At 39.9% G+C, this 20,583-nt stretch overlaps 1 long non-coding RNA gene and 1 pseudogene across 1 annotated transcript; both read right to left on the reverse strand.

Annotated features, from left to right (window-relative positions):
• Positions 1-1,409: 1,409 nt before the first annotated feature.
• On the reverse strand, positions 1,410-9,189 carry LOC110202919 (uncharacterized). The gene is made up of 3 exons (XR_013484472.1): positions 2,870-9,189; positions 2,284-2,384; positions 1,410-1,762 (listed from the first exon to the last, which is right to left on the reverse strand). It is a non-coding gene; the product is annotated as an uncharacterized LOC110202919 (long non-coding RNA).
• Positions 9,190-16,548: 7,359 nt separating this feature from the next.
• LOC110202911 (polycomb group RING finger protein 3 pseudogene) lies at positions 16,549-17,709 on the reverse strand (annotated as a pseudogene).
• Positions 17,710-20,583: the final 2,874 nt, after the last annotated feature.

Raw genomic sequence — 20,583 nt, forward strand, 5'->3', positions numbered from 1 at the left:
TAGGCACATAGCCCAAAAGCCAAAAATAGAAAGGTTCTATATATACCAAAATATTCACAGCAGTGTTTTAAAAAAAGTTTTGTTGATGTCTTTTGTCTTGACATTATAGCTATTTCTTAACCCATCCCAGTTTGAACTCTTTGTGACAGAAAAAAAAATGAGCAAGAATATCTAATTCAGAAACTCATGTGCCAATGCATACAGCATTCTGTCCCAGAAGTCTCCACCTCCCTATTGCAAGGGATGAGTTATACATTATTATCTCTTCTCTAGAACATTCACTAGTTATTCATTACTCAGATTTCAATTTCCTTCTGAGAATAGTCTTTTATTTACATTGTTGTAGTCATACCTATTGTTCTCTTGGTTCTGTTTATTTTGCTCTTATCAGTTCATACAAATCTTTCCAAGTTTCACTGAATTCCTCATATTCATCATTTCTTACTGTACAATAATATTTCATTATTTTTGAATACCAGAGTTTTTTCAACGGCTCCCCAATCTGCAGGCACCCACTTTGTTTCTAGTTCTTTGCTATGACAGAGTACCACTATGAATTTTATATATCTATGTAAGATATATACATTTACACACATATGTATATATATTTATACACATGTATATGTATATATGTACATGTGTATATACATACATACATACATATACATATACATATATGTGTGTGTGTGTGTGTGTGTGTGTAAAATCGACCTCCCCCCCAAGTCTCTTGACTTGCTTGTGGTACTTGCCCAGTAGTGGAAGTGCTGGGTCCAAGGACATGGCCAGTTTAGTTACATCATTCCAAACCTAGATCCAAACAGTTGGACGGCTTTGTGGCTGCATGAGTATAGCAGCAGCATTATTTGTAGTAACAAACAACAGGAAACAAAGTAAGTGCCCATCAATTGAGGAATGACTGAACAAATTAGGCATATGAAGATAATGAAATAATAGTGCCCTGTAATTATCAAGGAGTAGAAGGAATCAAGAGAAACATGAGACTGCACGAGCTGATGCTGAGTAGAAAATGACTACAGTCATGTAAATGGAAGCAACAGTAAAAGACACCAGAACTCAGGTTGGGTGGAACGTCAAACGCTACTTCCAGAAATCCAACAAAATATACTTTCTCCATGGTAAAGAAGTGGAGGACTAAGTCTTTGGAATATTATGTGTGTTTTCAGGTAATTCCCCTGTATGGTTTTGTTTTACATAACTTTTTCTTTGTTACAAAGGAAATTGCTGTGGTGGTAAAGGGCATATGAGGAAGTAATTCTGGCCTAAAAAATAAAAGGCACTGATAAAATTTAAAAATCAAATGCCATAGGGTAGAAAAAGGGATTCTTTAATACATTATTTTGCAATTTTGATGTACTAAGGAATACAAAGAATGTACAATGATCAAGAAATCAAAAAATCAACAGGCATCTATTATTAAACACCTGGTAGGTGCCAGGCACTGGGCTGGGGGATGGGGATACAAATACAAAGAAAGAAACAATTCCTGTACTAAAGGAACTTAAATTCTAAGAGTTACATTAGGCATGGGTGAGACAGCACCTTATAGTGGAATAAAGCCTGGATCTGGAGGCAGAGGACCTTGCTTTGAACCCCTCTTCTGTACTGTGCCAACACTGTGACCTTGCAAAGGTCCCTTCAACTTTCTGGGTCTCACTTTTCTCATCAGGCAAATGGCAGCACTGGACTACATTAATCAATCAACAGCTGTTTAGAGGAACAGACCATGTGCCAGGCACTGTACCTATGAAGATAAAAATGAAATGGTCCCTGCCTTCAAGGAGTTTATATCCTGCAGGCAGTAATGACAAATACACATAAACACAAAATGTAAAGTAACTGGAGGGGGCACTAGCATAAGGCAGGGATCACAAAGTCCCCCATGTAGGAGGGGGTGCTCCATGTAAACTCTGAAGGAATTGAGGGATTCTAACAGATGGAGGTGAGGTGGCTTGGCCTGTGGGGCCACCTGGGCAGAAAGGCCAAGGAAGAACAGCAAGAAAGCCAGTGTGGCTGGACCACAGAGTGCATGCAAGGGCTTAATGCATGATAAGGAAAGGTGGGTTGAAGTTAATGTTAGACGGCTTCTAAGGTTGCTTTAGCTCTATGATCCAATGAACCTTATTTTATCCATAAATGGGACAGTCTTTGGAAAGGAGAATAACTGAGGTTTGTGTCTCTGAATGCAACCTTGTCAATAAAAAACAACAAGGGAAAAAGAAAGATGTGTCTACACTTGGAAAAATGAGATACTGCCTAGCTCACCTGGGACCTAGTTGTCAGGACCCCAGAAGCCATTCCCTCCTCTTCTTGCTCCTCCTTGTTTCTCCTTTCTTGGGAAAGGCAAGAGTCTTGAGAAGCCAGAACTAAAGAAGGAGAAAGATGTCATAAAGGACATCTGCTTTGTAGCTCCCCAAATTCATTGGAATAGAATTCCCCGATACCATCTGAAAGTGAGTCCCATGGTGCTTTCCAGGGTGAGCCTAGGAGCCTAGGAGCAGAACAACCTTCTAGAATCCGAAAGGACCACATATTCTAGTTGCTTGGGAGCCTTGGCTCTATTCCTCCTCTACTCATTACAAGTTCCAAGGGACAGAGCACTAGTGGAAGAACTGGGACACGGGCTGAACTTACGGCACTTCCCCTATGTGCTGTGCAAGAGGCTTTGGTACCTCAGCGATCTCTTCATTTAATGAAGAAAAAATATTTCTGTTCCCTTCCAACACTTAGAGGAAATGTGAGGAATTCATTTTTTACTGAATTCTTTGGGAAAAGTTTTTTGATGGGAAAGGAAAAAAAAGACTAACAGTCAAGACCCAAGATAAACCGAGAGAAAAAAAAAGTTCAAAACCTCTGATGAGTTTAAGTCCTGAGGCCCAGAGGAACTCCATGCCAGCCCAAGGAAAGGAGCAGAAGATGTGATGGCTGAGCCACGGCTGCCAGTGATCTCCAAAGGTCAGGCCAGACAAGGTCCCTGTTTCCAAAAAAAGAAGAGAGCAGAACTTGCAAACTATAAGCTAATGAGCTTGACCCTGATACCTGGCAAAATTCTAGAGGTAGGAACAAAGAGACAGCAAATATTTAGAAAAAAGACTCACAGCCAGGAGCCTGGCACCATCATAGCAGAGGTATGCCACGCTAACTTCCTTCCCTTTTCCAGTAGACACATGAGATAGGGTAGTCAAAAGCAGTACAGGTGGGTAGACTAGAAACTACTTGAATGGATGGACCCAAAGAGAAATTATTAATGGTCTCCAGTGCAATGCCCCAGTAATAAAGCTTTGTATGTGTGCCATTTAACACCTTTATCATACAGAAAGACACCAGCAACATAGAGGCAAAATGGACAGAGAGCTGGACTTGAAGCCAAGAAGACCTGGGTTCAAGTTCCACCTTTGACTTTACTTGACCTCTCAGTGCTCTAGGCAAGTGGTGCCTAACTCAAGTAGAGAGGGATTCCTGTGCAGCATAATGACTTAGAAAACCACAAACTGACATTATCTATATTGTATTTTTTATTTTGTTAGACATTTTCCAATTATATTTTAACCTGGTTCAGCCTTACTGCATTTGACACATTTTCTCTAGGCCACTCCTTTAAGTCCATAAGGTGCAGAGAAAGGGGCTGACCTGAATCAGTGGGGAGTTCCTTTACCAGTGAAATCCCAACTCCAGTCTCCACAGAAGACATGCTTATCAAATCTAAAGATGACACAAAACCTAGCAGGATAACTAATATTCTGGACAGACTAAGGATCCCAAAAGACCTTGAAAAACTAAAACACTGGACTCAATCTAAGAAGGTGAAAGTCATGGGGACAGATGTTAGTCTTACCCTTGGGTTCAAAACCTCAGTCTTACAAGCTTAAGGTGAGAATGGTGGAGAGAGACTGTAGTTCATCTGAAGGTTTTAGTAGAATACAGGAAGTGGGCAGTGTGATGGGACCATCAAAAGAGGCAATGCAATCTCAGGATGCATGAGAGGAAGTGTGCTAATTAGAGAGTATTGCTTTCCTCTCTCTCTCCTCTGGCCAGATGACATGTTGGGCACTGTGCTCAGTTCTGGGTACCACATTTTAGAAAGATCACTGACAAGGTGGAAAGTGTTCAGAGGAAGTCAGCTTTTATTTCTGGTTAGACACAGGTTGGACTAATTGGCCTCTGAGAAGTCTTTGAATTCTGAAATTCTCAGGTGGCAAATGAAGGTCTTGAAATCATGCCATTTAATAATCAGTTCAAAAAGCAAGGGTGTTTAAGTAGGCAAAGAGGAGGCAAAAAGACACACTTCTGCTTGGCTCTAAATGCAGAGCCAAGAACAATGGGTGAAATCTCCAAAGACGTATCCTTATAACAAACACAAAGAGCATCTTCTCAAAAGAACAAGGAGAGAGTTTGCAGGTTCTACATCTCTGGAGGTCTCCATCTGGACGCTGAATTACTGACTGCTGAGGGTAATGTTGATAAGTTTCCCTCACAGATACAACTAAGACAAAATGACATCCGAGACACCACTTAACCTTCCAATTCTGTGATAGCTTGTCAAAGTGATCTCTTTTCCTTTCTGCAAAGGTTACTAAACTAATATATAAGGAGAATGTCATAAGCATAAGATATTTTAACAAAGTTTCTTATATCCTTATGGACAAGATGGAGACATGAAGACTAGATTCAAAACTGGTCAAATGATTGCACCCGGTGTGGTGATTTAAGAAAGAGTCAATGTCAACTTAGACAACGGTTTTCTGGTGGAGTTCTCCAGCCATCTCTCTCTGTGTCAACTTCATTCAATATGTTTCTCAGGAGGCAGAGATGACAGTTAACAAGCATTTATTAAGTACTTACTGTATATTAGGCATTGTGCTAAGCACTGGAGATAGAAAGAAAGAAGAAACATGGTCCCTGTCCTCAAGGAGCTCATCTATTAAGAGGGGAGATAATACACAAATAACTACAGACATACAAGTCACACTCAGTGTAAATGGGAGGTAATTTCAGAGGGAGGGCACTACCAGTGGGAGTGACTAAGAAAAGCCCTTTTGCAGAAAGTGAGATTTGAACTGAGTCTTGAAGGAGGCCAGGGAAGGCAGGAGGAGGGGGTAAGGAAAGTGAGCAATGATATACTTATTAAATGTGGAATAGTGTATCACCAAAGCTGGATGGCTCATTAATCATATTAGATGAAATAACTGGTGTACAAAAAGATCTTGGCATCTTAGAACACAAGTCCCAAATCAGTAAGATAAAATTATGTAGAGAAAAAAAAAACCAAGTACAAAAGTTGAATGAGAACAACAGCTCATGTTTCATGTTTGTGATCCAGTAAGCAATGTTTCTATGTTTCTACATACTAGAGCATCAGAAAATCAATGAATTCCAGAGTTAGCAGCTGCCTAGCCCAATCATACTCCCTACATGAATCCCTACTTTAATATGCATGACAAATGATTTTCTAGCTCCTGTTTGATGACCTCCAAGAAGGAAATCACTATCTCCTGAGGCAGTCCATTTGACTTTTCAATAGCTCTAATTTTCATGAATTTTTCTCTGATTTAGAGCCTATTTGCAACCTGCCCATTGTTTGTGGGGATTGTTGTGGGAATTGACTCTGGGGATTACTCCCCCTCCCCCAAACAAGTGGAATCCCTCTTTGACAACACAGTCTTTCAAATGCTTCAGCATGGATGTCTTATCTCCCCAGATGAAGAGATTGGAGTAGATGGCCTCCAAGATCCTTATGTTCCTACGAGCCTTCTCTTCTGAAGGTTCTGCATTCCTTCAACTAATCCTTATGTGAAGGACTCAAGGTCCTTCACCATCCTGGTTGTCCTATTCTGGATATTCTCCTCTTATTAACATCCTTCCTCCAACAGGGCCCCCCGAACTGAACATGTAACTCCTGACGTGGTCTGCACAGGGCAGAGGGACCTATTTATTCCTAAAGGATGAGCCTCTCAATGCAGGTCAAGATGGCAGTAACTTCTTTGGCTTCCACATAATACTTCTGACTCAGATTGAGTTTACGATTCACTAAAAACCTTGGATCTTTTTCATCTAATCATGCCCCCTCCATTTTGTACTTCTGAAATTCCTTTTTGAAGCAGTGTATGACATTAAAACTGTCCCTACTGAATTTTATCTTGTTGTATTCAGCCCAATGTTCTAGACAGTATCTTTTTTGAACACCAATTCTGTCTTCCAGTATGTTAACTACCCCCCTTGGCTTTGTATCATTTGCAATTTTATAAGCATGTCATTTATGCCTTTACCCAAAATACTGATTAGAACATTAAGCAGTATAAGACCAAATCTGGAGCATTTCACTGAAGGCCTTCTGCCAAGATGACATTTAATCATTAATGACTGCTCTTTGAGTCTGGCCATTCAGCCAGTTCCAAAACCATCTAATTATTATCATCTACTCCATTGGAGGCAGCTTTGGAGAATAAGTTAAATCTTAGCATTGCTACTAGAAAAGGTGGGACAATGGCTCTATTCAAAGCCTCTGTGATAGCCCAGACCAGGGGTTCTTAATCCGGGATATGTGAACTTGTTTTTTAAAAAAATATATTTTGACCATTGTATTTCAACATAATTGGTTTCCTTTGTAATCCTCTGTAGGTTATTTTATATATTTAAAAACATTATTCTTAGAAGGGCTTCAGAGGTTTCACCACACTCCTGCCAAAGGGGTCTAAGACACAAAAAAGGTGAACCCCTGGTCTAAAACAAAGCTTCTTCCCCTTGGCTACCATTCCCTGATATGGGGGTCATGATCAGCCACCCTAATCTATATCTGGTCACTAGACCCAGATGGCTCCAGAGGAGAAAGTGAGGCTGGTGACTCTGCACAGCCCTCCCTCACTTAAGTCCTATTCACTTGCATGACATGGCATCGCCTCCCTGATGTCATGGTCACTTTCGAGAACAAAGGACGAACAACAACATTCCCTGATACATTTTCTAAAATGTAGGTCCGACCATGACACACCCCACTCAGTAAACACCAAAAAATTCCTTATTTAGGATCAAATAGAAATCCCTTTTTTTGGCATTTAAGGCTCTTTATGACCTGACCCGATATACCTTTTCCATCTTCTCATATTTCACTCTCCTCCACAAACTCCATGATGCAGCCAGCAGTGTCAGGAAATCCCAGAGAAGAGAGGGTAGGGCACTCCCCCTCCCATCTCCCCTTTACGTCATGTCTTCCTCATTAGAATGTAAACTCCTTAAGAGAAGCGACCATCTTCCCTTTCCTGTATTCCCAGCGCTTGGCACACTGCCTGGCACAAACTAAGTACTTTGTAAATACTTTATCTATTTAGTTATCTATTCAAGAAGAAGGGGTAGTCAGAGTCTAATATTGTAGACCAGAATGTCAGGCAAAACAAGATTAAAACGTAAATGGGAAATATTTAACAAAATGAATGAAAATGCCATACAACACAGATAATGTTAATTTGTGGTTTTCTAAGTCAGTATGGGGCCACAAGGATCATTTCTATTTGAGTGTGATACCACTGCCGCAGACCAGGAAGAAAGAAGATTGAGAAAAAGCCATTAGATTTAGTAATTAAGTGGTGAGGAGTGATGTTGGAGGAGCAGTTATAGTTGAGGGGTGAGATCAGAAATGAGATGGCAAGGGGTTAAGAAGTGAATAGTAGAAGTCAGTCAAGGACAATACACATTTTGTAGGAATTTGGCTACAAAAAGGAGAGATGTAGATAACTTAAGGAGATTGTGAAGGGAATGGAGAAGATCTGAGCGTATTTGTAGAGAAAAGGGAAGGTGACACTAGAGAGATATGTACACACAGTCAACTCAGTACCAATCCTGTGCACTTTTCTTTGGACCATGTTGATGAGGGTAAGGAATAAAATGAGGAGGAAGATGAAAGGTCTGAATAGCTCAGGCTGAAAGCTCATACAGACACCCTGCCTTAAGGCTTACAGAATACCTCAAATACATCATCCCATTAGATTCCTCACAATTCCATACAGTCAATAGGGTCAGAAACTACACAGACAGACAGACAGACATATCTTTAAGGTTTGCAAAGGGCTTCTCTCACGATTGCTTTCTTCAGAAGTCTAACTGCAGAGCGAATTCTTCGGTATAAAAACCCTCCACCGATATCAATACCAATTCAACTGCAACTTAATAGTCCTAAAAAGCCTGCAGCACGGGCTCATGATCCCGTAGCTAACACAGGTCAGAAGCAAGACTCCTCACTACATCAGTAGCCCTTCTGGAGGAAGGTACTATGACTTCAGAAATCAGAAATTTCAGAAGGTTTTATGATTTCAAAATTTAGAAATTTCAGAAAGGCATCATGACATAGTGGGCAGAACTGGCCTCTGAGTCAGGCAGACCTGGGCTCAAGTTCCACCTCTGACACCTCTTGGCTTTGTGATGCTCTCAGTGCCCCAGACAACCTTTATGTCTCTAAGTGGCACAGGTGACAATCTGTATTGGCAAAGAAAGACCCTCCTCCAGAGCTTCCTAGGAAATGAAACAAACAATAAAGAAAACCTTATTTACAAGACACAGCTTTCCAGGACTTTCCTGGCTGGCATTCCCCTGTGTTTCCACTAGACCACATCTCCCGAATCTCAATCTCTAACATTTAGTCTCTCCCATCATCTCTTCTGGTGGCTGCCAAGGGGATGTTCCTAAAGGGTAGGTCTGACCCTGTCCCGTCCCGACTCAGTGAACTCCAGGGGACCCCCTATTCCTCCTAGAGTCAGCTGGAGCTGGATGTTCCGGTCCAGGAGTCAGCCAACTCCGGCCCCAGCGCCCACAAGCAGGCTCTAGCTGGCTGACCCCTGAACGTCCCTCCATGGGCTGAGCACGAAAGCGATGGCCCGATGGACAGGGTGCCACACTTGAGTCAGTAAGACCCGAGTTCGAATCCCGCTCCAGACACTCTGCTGGGTGACTCTGGGTCAGTCAGTTATCGCTCAGCCTTAGTTTCCTCATCTGTAAAAGAAAAATAAATCAATCGGTCAAAGAGTGGGCACCTCCCCCAGGGAACTGCGGGGAGGGTCACAGGAGACACCGTGTTCGTGGTCCTCAGTGGGGGTCGTGGGTGAGGGGAGGCTGCCAGCCATCACCCACTCCCCACCTTCGGGCTCTCAGCGAAGCCCCTTCCCCAGCCCGTGGCGCGGCCTCCCTGAGGTCAGCCCAAGGTCGGACCACCTCCCCCCGCCCTTGGCTCGAGGCCCGCGGCGCCTCCTCCATTCCCTGCTCACACTCTGCCCTTCGCACACTCACACTCACCAACAGTAGCCGGGACTTCCCGCGAAAAAAAACCGAAGGGCTGAATGGAAAGCCCCACCCCCTGGGAACTGCGCCTGCGCAGGGTGAACAGCAAGCTATAATTCCCAGAATGCATTGGGCTCGGGAGTACGTATTTGGCTACGTATTCCGGGAAATGGAACCTCGTCCCAAGATAGGATTGCGCCCCCAAGGGGTTCTGGGAAATGTAGTCGAGGGTCGGGGTGGTGGAGGGAGGGGAGGGATTCTTCTGCGCAAGCGCAGGGTTGGATGTCTAAGGCTAAGCATCTCTCCTATGCTTAAGTCTGGAGTAGCTGAAGGGGACGAGGGGACACCTCCAGTGCACGGGGTCGTGCACCGGGCACCTTCCTTAACAAAAAACCCCAAGCGTGTCTGCAGACTGGGGTCTATGAGGATCCTTCCTCCCGCAGTGGGGAGCCCGGGGTCCCTTGGCCACATGTACGGCCAAAGCTAGGGCGCCTGTGGACTTGGGGGGCACTGCTGGGGGCATGTCATCCCAAGGCCTCTGTGGTTCCATGACCACAGGACCACGTGTTTTCTCTGTTTCCCTCGTGAGCCCTTCTGACATCCTCCAGTTACATTCACATCACTTCTGTTGCCACAACTTGTCTTTTCTATTTCCACTCTGTAGCATCCTCTCCTCTCCACTCACAGCTACCACCCTACGTCAGGCCTTCATCATCTCTCATCTGAACTATTGCATAAATTTCTGGTTGATTTCTTCCCAAAATCTCTTCGCTTTCCAATTCATCCTCCACCTTGCTGCCACAATGAATTTTTTTTTTTAAGGGAGAGGTCTGACTACATCCCCTCACATTCCATTTGGGATTTTTATTTGTTAATCCAGAAGAATGAGGTTGCAGCTAAATTAGAGGATGGCCCACTGGCACTTTTGAAAGAGGAAAGGAAAGGAGTTGGCATTTGGGTTTTATATTACCGGAGACAATAAGAAACATTATTTCATTGAATATTTATTCAATACATATTATAATGCTGATAAGTATTTGCAAAAAAGACAGCTGCTGAGCAGCAGAGAAATTCTACAGTGATAATCATTTAAGATCAACTGAGCCCCAATAAGGGCCAAAAACTGAATTAATCTTTTCTCCCTGAGTGAACTAAAAATGCCCCTTCCTGTGTCAGGAACTGTGGGACCAGCTGGACCATTCTTCCTGTTTGGGATCACTAAGGACAGGATGCTTGGGACTAGACATGGCCTTGAATAGTGGGACTTTTCTTATCTTGGTATCCTATGGACATATGTAGGGGAAACGCAGATATCCTGGATCTATAATTTCAATGGACACTTTGATATTCTCCTATTTTATTGTATTTACAACCTATTCAACTAAGAAACTTCCTTTCCCATGCTATATGTTAAAAACATATGGAGGCTATATTTTTTTTTTGAGCAACACAGACATCCTGAGTCAGGGTTTAAATGTCCTCCTAAAATTGCTTGATTCAGAGTTAAAGCTCTGGCTCCATGTACATATCGCTAACTTAAGGGAATAAATAATATGAATTTACTTATCACCTAGCTCGTTGCCTCTTTAACCAACTTTCCGATGAAAAGTAATGGTGCCATGACTTCAGATGGAACTGAAGGAGTAGGTGAAAACAACAACCCACCACGGCAACTCTAGTGGCTCGGGTGCCTCAGGATCCATTTTTTTTCCTGGAGTCCTAACCCATCCCTTGGTGGGGTGGGTAAATTGTTCTATTCCCCGCTTCCAAGGACCTCCCACTAATTTGGTTGAAGTCTGAAAGAAAATTCCCTTTAAGCAAGCTCTGGGGTCAGGATCAAGTCAAGGTTCAGAAACTCTGGCTACTGGTAAGGATCGATCTAGGATGGGTCAATCAGAAACAAAAATTAGAAATCTGGCTAACAAGACCACCACAAAAACTAACACTAAAAATCCGGCTAACAAGACCACCGCCTCTTATATGTCAAGCCATTACAATCGGATGACCACAAATATTGCCAACTCTAATGTCAGTTAACTAAAGATAACCCCAAATTATGTTGACCACAATAGGGGTTCTTTTGACTGGTCAAAGTTACTTTATCTCAAAACCAAATTAAGTTTAAAGGCCAACAAAACACCTAGCCAGAAGTGGGAGTGTTTTCATCTTTGGTTGCTGAAATGGCTGAGGGAGAAGGAAAGGCAAAAGAAGCTTCTTCCCTCAAACCTTGCAAAGCCACTTCAGCACTCTTTCCCAGGCTCCAATTAATTCCTTTCCCCTCCCTTTCCCTTAAAAGCTATCCCTGGTCCTGAGAGGGACTCAGATCCCTGAACTTAACTTCATTGGGACTTGCCCCTTTAAATGTACAACATCAGGGGCACTCTGAGGAAGGCTCAGAAGATCCAGTTACACTATCAGGTCTTGGATCCTTGCAAATTCCCCAACCCCGATTCCTCAGAATAATAATAGCCAATTCCGGTTGCGAGTTTTCTAACAAGCCTCTAATTCCCTCTCTCTCTGTCATTAAGTGCTCACTATGTTTGTATTGTTTTTCTTCTGTCAGTTTGTCTGTCAGTGTATGTCTCTGTGTCAGTATCATGTGCTCTGTGAGTGAGTCTATTACCTTGTAAAATTTAAAATGAAAGCAGCCAGAGACTTCTAAGGGCTGCAGCTAGGAAAACAACAAAGCTGTAAGATTTCTTTCCTTGTGGTTTCAGCCCTGGCCAGCCTAGATCTACAGTGAAAAGTGAGATACAGCTAAAGACATCTTAGCAGATTATGGAGGTTTTGAGATTAATCATTAAGAAATTAGGTAATTGGTCATTTTGGGATTGTTGGAGAAAACTGAGACTGGGGGTAATTTCCAGGGGCTCACCCTCTGCTAAAACACCTCCTCCTAATCCTGATTCCTCAGCATTCTCCCACTCCTTCCTCAGAGATAAACATCTCAATATGGGATTGTAAAAGAGAAGAGAATGCTGGAGAATTGTAGGGAAAACTTAAATCAGCCTTCCCCATCTAGCAAAAGGAGGGGAGGGGAAGCTACACAGACTAGCAGTGATAGTCTGCTTCAGCCCTGTGCCCCTGGGCACCTTGCAGCCCACCCCTCTAGGCAAGGCCTGGGAGTAACATCCAGGTTCACCACATTCTGCCCACCCTGCCCCAGCAGCTGCAATGGCACCAGCCTCAGTAAATTCTGCAGCTGTGGGGAGGGGAGAGGTGGACAGGTCAGAACTGTGATGAGATTCCCTAAGCCCTGCCACCAAGAATTATCACCACTGGGGAGGCACTGGCATCAGCCACCTGAGCCCCTGGCAATAGCATTATGAGGTGAGAAGCCAACTTCTGCTCTTGGGAAGCCCCATACTTCTCTGTTCCAGTTGCAGAAATGTGTCAACTTTGTAATTTATGGCTAGCTATTGTATCTGTTTGCCTTGTTTCCAGATTTGTAAAGGGAAAAATAATAATGGTTGTTGTTATGGGATCAAAATGATATAATGATTGTAAAGTGCTTAACACAATGGCATATGTTAGAAAACATTATTATTATCTCCCTAATTTTATGTAATTGTTCCACACCTGATAACTTTGAAGTGGTTTTTAAATACCAAGAGTAATAAGATCAATAATTTCTATATGTGATAATCTGGAAATGCAACTGATGTCATCTAAAGTTTATGCTTTGTGTTATTACTATATTTCTAAATTGTATTGTATTTCTAAAACTCTCTTAGATTGTAAAATTTGAGAGACAATTGTGAGGTAGAAATGGTGCATATGGATTAGTCTTTTAAAAGGATGTGATAAAATTTGATAATTTGAAAACTTAACATTTAATGAAGTATATTTGGTTATAAGCAGGTCATAATAATACTGATATTTACTATGATAGCACATTTTTCATTTGAAATTTTGACAATTATAAAAATATATGGTGGTTTAAAGTTATAGTTTCAATGTATTAATGATGAGATGAATGATTCTCTGTGCAAAGTGATTTAGAAGTGCATTCATCTAATGGGTTGTGTCAAAATTTATTACTGTTGTGGAAGTAATGCCTGTTTATACTGTGTGTCCTGTGGTACAAACATATTTTATTGTGAACAACTTATTGATATGCACTGTTTGGAATTAATTAGGTATTCTCCCATATATCAGGGCTTCAATTAGAAAAAAAAATGTGAATTTATGGATAATAATTTTTTCCTTTAAAGGCTAAGGGTATTGGGCCTTAGAAATTAAAATGTTACTATTAATGATTATAAATCCAGATCTGATTTGCTCATCTAGCTAAATCAAGGTCACCTGATGGTAATTAATTGGTTCTGTTTCAAGTTTTAAATATATGACAATTGCTTGTGGTATGGTTATATTTCTAAATTTTCTTATATGGTGTCATCTGGTAAACAAATTGTATCAGCTATGTTGTTGAAAAAGCATTTCTCTTATGATCTAGAGATATTAGATCAAGAATTGTACCCCCTCCAAAAAAAATAGGGGAGAATGAATGGGTTAGAATAAACTTCCAAGTTTTGTCTATATGTAAGAGGAAGTTTCACCTAAAATTCTTATCAACTCTGTGCAAAAGTTTCCTGTGTTGTGGAATTCCTGAGTAAATGAGAATCCTTGGGAAAAATATAGGGGTGTGATTTTTAAGCCTGAAAGATACTGAGTAAATTTTTTAAAGGCTTGATAATATTTGTTATTGTGATAAGGCAAATTTAATTGGTATGTTTTTCATGGCTTATAAAAACTGAATTTCTTTTCTATTGCAAACACCTTTTTGACTAAGGAACTTTGTGATATCTAGGAATTCTGTAATAACTAGGAATTTAGTTTGTTATACTACTTTGGGAATTTATTTATGTTACTCAAGGACATTTTACATCAGCTTAGTTTTAATGAATTCCAATTTTTTTGGTTTGTTTGTTTATTTATTTGTTTGTTTGTTTTTGTTTTAGGCAATTGGGGTTAAGTTACTTGCCCAGGGTCACACAGCTAGTGTCAAGTGTTTGGTCTGAGGCTGGATTTGAACTCAGGTCCTCCTGATTTCTGGGCCAGCACTCTATCCACTGCGCCATCCAGCTGCCCCAGTGAATTCCAATTTTAAAGGTTTATTTTTGCTTAAAGGTAGAAAAGAGAGATATCCATCATTTTAAAAGTTTCCAACTAATGTTCTTCATAAAAGTTTAATGATCATTCTTAACATCAGGATAAATTTTAAAACTGTTTTTAAAGAAAGGAAATACTTAAGAAATGTTTTTAAAAAACAACTCTTGTTTTGATTTTTTGAAGGCCTAGTAAATTTTCATTTTCAAGATAATTTGTTGCTAAATTATTGTAATGAGCTGTAAAGCAGAAGCGATCTTGCTGTTTTGGTCTGAATCTGTAGTCATTTCATGGCCTAAGCAAGAGTTAAATTAGTGTTTGAACTTACATGTATAAGATTCAGATCCTGAAACGTCTTATTCTTCCAGAGTGAGTATAATTAGAGAAGAATAAACAAACTTGTGAACAAGGACATAAACCTATCAACTTGTGAGGTTAAAGTTAGGAACTGCTTTGTTTTGTTTAAGGAGTGAGATTTCAGTACAGAGAGTCATGTTAGGGAAGAGTAGTAACTTAGGAGCTCTTTTGTGTTAATTTAATAGGAAATCTAATATTGTTCTTAATCTGGAATTAGATCATGTTCAGAAATTCATGCAAACTGCTCAAGACTCACCTTAAGATGTTCTCATTGTTTAAAGGAATTATGAAAGCCATAGTATTTTTCTGTGATCAGTCTCTTACTGTTAGCAATGTGAGATTAAATTCTTATTATTTAAGATATGTGACTTTATGGGACAGCAATTTACTATTGTTTTGAGCTTTGATTACAGGGATATCTGTCTGAGTTGTCATGAAACCAATAGTAGAATGGCAGGTGCTGCAGGCTGAGAACTGATAAAGGTGGATGTCTGTGCCTGGGAAGAGTTTTGAGGATGACCTTGGACACAGCCTAGGTAGGATCTTCCTGACTCTATTTCCCAATTGTGCTATTTCCTTTCTGAAAAGGAAAATTCCCCACCTGATTAATCCTGAGCCCTGCCTTTAACGTCTAGTGACTACGTGATTGGCTATCAGATATGACTCATGCCTGGAATCAAACAGAGCTAAGGAAGTTCTTTCCTTCTGATGTGATATACGACATTGTCCCTCTTTTTCTTTTATAGCAAATTTCTATAATCAAGAAGTTCTGTAAGTACAATACTGAATTTATTAAATAATTGATGGACACTGGAACATCTCTGAGTCACTATAATAGGATGAATTTTACTTACAATTTTAATTTGTATTCATGGCCAAATAATAATAATGATGATATAGGGATAGCATCCTCCTAAGGAGGAAATGATTAGACAAAGTAATAAGACAAAGATGTAATGCAATAGATGTCTAATTAAAAAAGATAGCAAATTTTGAGAAAAGCAACAGGATTAGACTTGATTCCTGTAAGAATTATATACAGATGTATGTGATTGATTTCCCAAATGTATCTGTCATGGAAATCCAAGCTTTAAGCATGTTTTGGTAATAAAATCTCAAATTTGGATTTTTACACAAACATCGTATAGGATAGTGGTAAACGTAAATGAAATTATTTCTCCTTTATTAAAGTATCTGTCTGGTAATTTTAAAAGGCAGAAGAACTCATTTTATGGTTGAACCTTCACATTTTAAAAAAATTCTTTTTTGGGGGAACTATTATCTTTCTTTTATTTAAAATGGCAACTTTAATGCCATGATTAAATTATAAAATTAATGGAATTCCCTATTGATATGTTATTAAATAAAATCTTAATAAAAATCTTCTAAGTCTTCAGGAAGTTAAAGGCAACATAAATACAGTCAGTCACCACCAAAAGGGATCTTCAGTGGCTTTGGAAGGACTGGATCAAAGCCAAAATATTGAGGCAAACAATGAAATCAAATTCATAAAATATACTGAAATTAATTTCACTTTTGAAGACACGGAAAGCAAGCAAAGGCAATTTGGTGTCAGGAAAGTAACATTTGTATCACTATCACATTTATTAATCTGTCTTGTGAAGTTGCAGCAAAGAGATTAATGCTATTCAGCTACATAAAACTGTTAAGTGTTTTCATAATCTGTAAACTGAGTGCTGGTAGTGTCTTGTTGAGCTGTGAATTCCTTTTTTTCGTACAAAAAAGGTATGAATATTCTCTTTCAGAAATCTGGTTCCCACATCACTCAGAAGAAAGATTCTGAAGTATGGTGTGCTGTGAGATCACTGGTCCTCCAGAACAATTCTACTGGGTCATGTGATGTGAGTTAAGTGAGGCACTGAGAAGGTGTCTGGTGATAGTCTCTGCAAAAAACTCTGTCCCAAAGGACACTGAAGTTCTCTGATAGCAAGTCCATTTTGGGTCTGTAGTATAGCAGTATTGGTACTTTCTTAAATCTCCTTCTAGTAACAACTACAAACTTGAGTGTGTAGTCCTTGCCAAGAATTTCTTCATTGCATAATATATCCAACTCATTGAAAGATGAAAAATTAAGTTTTTTGGCAACGAGCTTCTTTAGATGCAAGACTGTTGCCCGTGCTGAGCAGTGGATCCATTTTTGTTTCAATCCATGTAATTTGCTGCTATTGCATTCCAGGCAGATGCTTACCTGTTCATCACTTCTGTGATAGTCATCATCCTCTTGTTTTTCTTCTGATGTTTCTTTATTGCAACTGTCATTGGCTTTTGTTTCACCATTCTGATGTGAGTCTAAGTGCTGCTTTGCAGAGCAAGTCTCCCCTTTGATGTCACTTCCATGCCTAATTTGTGATAGAATTCCCTCTGTTTCCTCATTTCTGCTTCTTGGAGGCCTGGTACCAATTTGTGAACAATATCTTGCATTGTCCTGTCATAACCAATACATTGCAGCAGGTGACTCTGATGAGTAACAATTCTACACGTAGGACAAGTGTTATTTTCTTCCAAATACTTTACCAGGCAACTTCTACAGAAGGTATGGAAACACACCTCCATGGTGGGAGCATTAATTAGGTATCCATTGCACAGGCAGTGTGTCATATGGGCATTTATGTCCCAAAGCTTAATCTTTCTGGTCAACATCTTTGGTGTCTCTTCTGGATGTTTTCTTTGTCTTCAGTTTGTCTTCTCATTGGGTTTTTATGCTACTGGCTTTACTCTGTTATCCCAGGTAGTCTGTCTTAGTTTGTATTCTGGCTCTTCACCCTTGCTCCTTTCCTCTATCCTTTGTTTTCCATTTTCTAGTAAACAGACTGGAATCTCATGCTACATTCTGGAAACTTTAAAAACTAATCTTCATTTTACTTGTAAAAATACTGATGACAGTGTACCACTTCACTCAGCCTTGTGATATCTTGTGAAGCTTCACAAGCTGCAAGTCCTGGATTGGCGTGCGTGTGTGCGGGCCGAGGAGAGAGGGGGAGAAGGGGAGGGGGTGCCGCTCCCTCTGGGTCCCCCCAAAAAGGAGGGAAAAAAATCCTGGACCTTCACATTTTAAAAGATTCTTATACCAGGTACAAGATTTAGGTAAGAACAGAAGCAGCAGACAATATATAAACTGAAGTTTCAAAAATGGAGTGATTATACTAATTTATACTAAGCCAGTATTATCTGGGAAATTCTAGATCCAAACCAGAGAAGCAAAACTCCCTTTTAGAACTGTTCTAAGAATAAAATTGCCCAAGAAAGGATATCTAGGGACCAGATAACTATATGAGACAGCTGGGATTCAAAAAGTGCTGCTTAAATAGACATTGGGAATAGGTTACTGGGATACCAGGAACTTAATGATGGTTAACATTAGTAATAATGATTGTATTGATTTGTATGGTTCATGTTTAAGGTTTTTTGGTTATCTTGGTGACATATAAATCTCCCTTCTCAAAACTAGTCCATTGTGAGCCCTCCAAGTAGTTTAATTTGTACCTGACTTGATGTAGTTATGCAATTTTGTGAATCATGAGAAAACTTTGTTGTATTGTTTGAACTTAGCCTTGCATGGCTGGAAAACTGAACCATCTTTATGTGCCTTTAACCAAGGACCTATGTTATGCCGTTTTCTCTCAATTATTTACTCATATGTCTTCTGAGAGCCCCTTTCAGGTCTATCTGAACTCCCATAGCTGCCAACTTCTGGATGTGGACTTTGGGATCATCTGAAGATGCCCACTCCAACTGGACATGTCTTCCCACCCCCTGAGGAAGAAGAAGGTTTTTTTCCCACACCTTTCTTGGTCTACAGGTGAAGCCTTCGGCTTACCTTTGACCAAAAGGAGGAAATGATAATCATTTCAGATCAATTAATCCCCAATAAGGGCCAAAAACCTGAATTAATCTTTTCTTTCTGAGTGAACTAAAAATGCCCCTTCCTGTGTCAGCAACTGAGGGGCCAGCTGGAGCTGATTAACAACTTCTTGCTTGGGATCACTAAGGACAGGACACCTGGGACCAGACATTCTCTTGAATAGTGGATCTTTTCTTATTTTGATATCCTATGGACATATGTTATGTAGGGGAAACACAGATATCCTGGATCTATAATTTCAGTTGACACTTTTACATTCTCCTATTTTATCGTATTTACAACCTATTCAACTAAGAAATTTCCTTTCTCATGCTATATGTTTAAAAAAACTATATGTTATATGTTAAAAAACATATGGAAGCTATATATTTTTTTGAGTAACACAGACATCCTGAGTCAGGGTTTAAATGTCCTCCTAAAATTGCTTGATTCAGTCAGAGTTAAAGCTCTGGCTCCATGTACATGTTGCTAACTTAAGGGAATAAACGATATGAATTTGCTTATCACCTAGCTTGTTGCCGCTTTAACCAACTTTCAGATTGACAACAGAGAACTTGAAATTCTCAATTACCTCAATGTAAAGGCAGGAAAATGTGAAGACGAGGAAAAATATATAGGACAGCAAAGAAAGAATGAGAGAGCCCTCTGTAGATGACAGAAATATCATGAGCATTTCTTTAACAAAACAATTGGTAGATGCTGGATGTGATACGGTCAAATAATACAACAAAGAATAAAAATTTTGTTGTTGTTTAGTTATCTGACTCTGTGACTCCATTTTGGGTTTTCTTGGGAAAGATACTGAGTGGTCTGTCATTTCCTTCTCCATTCCTCATTTTACAGATGAGGAAACAATTAAGTGACTTGTCCATGATTTCCAAAGTAGTAAGTGTCCGAGGTCACATTTGAACTCAGGTCCTCCTGACTTCAGGGCCAGTACTGTACTACCTAACTGCCCCAAAAAGAATGAAATAGATTGTATTTTAATAGACAGGCAAAATTTTGTTATTGTTATTTGTTATCCCTGAATCATCAATGTTTTTTATGGTCAGATCATTGACTCATCAGAATTAAGATCAGAATCAAGAAGAAGAATAGAAAAAGGCATGGTATACAATTAAAGTGACAGCCTTGATTTAAACAAGTAATTAACGATAAAAAATGGAAAACTGACAACAGAAATGACATTGGCTATAATAATTGCTTCTAGAAGTTTAACCACTGTGAGAAGGGAGGGAGGGAAAGAGTGCCAGGTACTGTACTAAGTGCTTTACAAATATTATCTTGTTTGATTCTCACAACAATCCTGTGAGGTATTTGCTATTATTGTCGTCATTTTACAGTTGAGGAAACTGAATAAGTTAATTGCACATTGTAAATTAATTGCCACAAGGAGACCAAGAGAGCCCAGAAAGAACTTGGTCAGCAAACATTTGACTTAAAACTGACAATGGATTATAATATAAATGTATTTGTAAATTCTTTTGTTTTGTTTTGTTTTTTTTTTGCAAGGCAATTGGGGTTAAGTGACTTGCCCAGAGTCACACAGCTAGTAAGTGTTAAATATCTGGTCTGAGATCACATTTGAACTCAGGTCCTCCTGACTCCAGGAATGGTGCTCTATCCACTACATCGCCCAGCTGCCCCTTGTATTTGTAAATTCTTATGAAGAAGAAAGATAATAGATGATTATGAGTAGCATAATCTAAGGGTGAAACCAATTTAAAGAGATCATGCCAAGATAAGTAAATCATCCCAAGGGCACTTGAGAATGAAAATGGAAGGACTACAAACAGAAGAAAAATAAAGAAGTTTTGTCCAAACTGTATTTATACACCCTTGTGTAATGAAATTACCATACTCGGAGCTTAACATCATAGTTCCAGATGTGCTTATTGAGGAGATAGAAATGATGAGAACAAAGATGGGAAAACCAGCCAGATTGGACCAAG

Source organism: Phascolarctos cinereus, unplaced genomic scaffold, assembly GCF_003287225.1.
Source record: "Phascolarctos cinereus isolate Bilbo 61053 unplaced genomic scaffold, phaCin_HiC Scaffold_2;HRSCAF=192, whole genome shotgun sequence".
Classification (NCBI taxonomy): domain Eukaryota; kingdom Metazoa; phylum Chordata; class Mammalia; order Diprotodontia; family Phascolarctidae; genus Phascolarctos; species Phascolarctos cinereus.